This window comes from Drosophila subpulchrella, unplaced genomic scaffold (genome assembly GCF_014743375.2).
Source record: "Drosophila subpulchrella strain 33 F10 #4 breed RU33 unplaced genomic scaffold, RU_Dsub_v1.1 Primary Assembly Seq147, whole genome shotgun sequence".
Classification (NCBI taxonomy): domain Eukaryota; kingdom Metazoa; phylum Arthropoda; class Insecta; order Diptera; family Drosophilidae; genus Drosophila; species Drosophila subpulchrella.
This window is the reverse complement of record NW_023665487.1, coordinates 40,001-40,766: the sequence shown is the minus strand read 5'-3', so window position 1 is coordinate 40,766 and position 766 is coordinate 40,001. Positions and strand designations below refer to the sequence as shown.

At 26.5% G+C, this 766-nt stretch overlaps 1 non-coding gene across 1 annotated transcript in view; it reads left to right on the top strand.

Moving 5' to 3' along the window:
* Positions 1 to 491: 491 nt before the first annotated feature.
* Positions 492 to 766, top strand: part of LOC119558882 — a 1,995-nt gene continuing 1,720 nt past the window's right edge. The window contains exon 1 of the ribosomal RNA XR_005220502.1: positions 492 to 766. This exon is cut by the window's right edge and continues 1,720 nt beyond it. This is a non-coding gene — a ribosomal RNA (small subunit ribosomal RNA).

Sequence of the window (766 nt, the reverse complement as noted above, 5' to 3'; positions counted from 1 at the left end):
ATAAATTAAAAGAGGTGTCCCTATATTAAAAGAAAATAATATATATATATATTATTTTTTCTAACGTACATATCATATATGCGCTCGGTTTTATATTATATATTACCAAAGAGTCTTATATGAATATATACAGATAAATTTTAAATTTATCATCAAAATACAAATGATTTAATTCAATATTTTATATTGGTTAAACAAAAATTGTACATGTGTGGATACAATAATGACGTATGTCGAACAAAAAGATATTTTAGAATGAAATATGCAAATATAAAGAAAATTATTACGTATTACGAAAAAAAATATTGTGTTTTTAACATCAATAATTAAAAAACTTGTTATTATTAGTGGCGGAACAAGTATATATTGTGAAAACAACAAACGTATACGAATGCTATATAAAAATGGCCGTATTCGATAGAAAACAATCTATAAAATTTATATTGCTAATTTCTATTCAAAAATATGAATGAAATATGAATAAAAACATTATTCTGGTTGATCCTGCCAGTAGTTATATGCTTGTCTCAAAGATTAAGCCATGCATGTCTAAGTACACACGAATTAAAAGTGAAACCGCAAAAGGCTCATTATATCAGTTATGGTTCCTTAGATCGTTAACAGTTACTTGGATAACTGTGGTAATTCTAGAGCTAATACATGCAATTAAAACATGAACCTTATGGGACATGTGCTTTTATTAGGCTAAAACCAAGCGATCGCAAGATCGTTATATTGGTTGAACTCTAGATAACATGCAGATCGT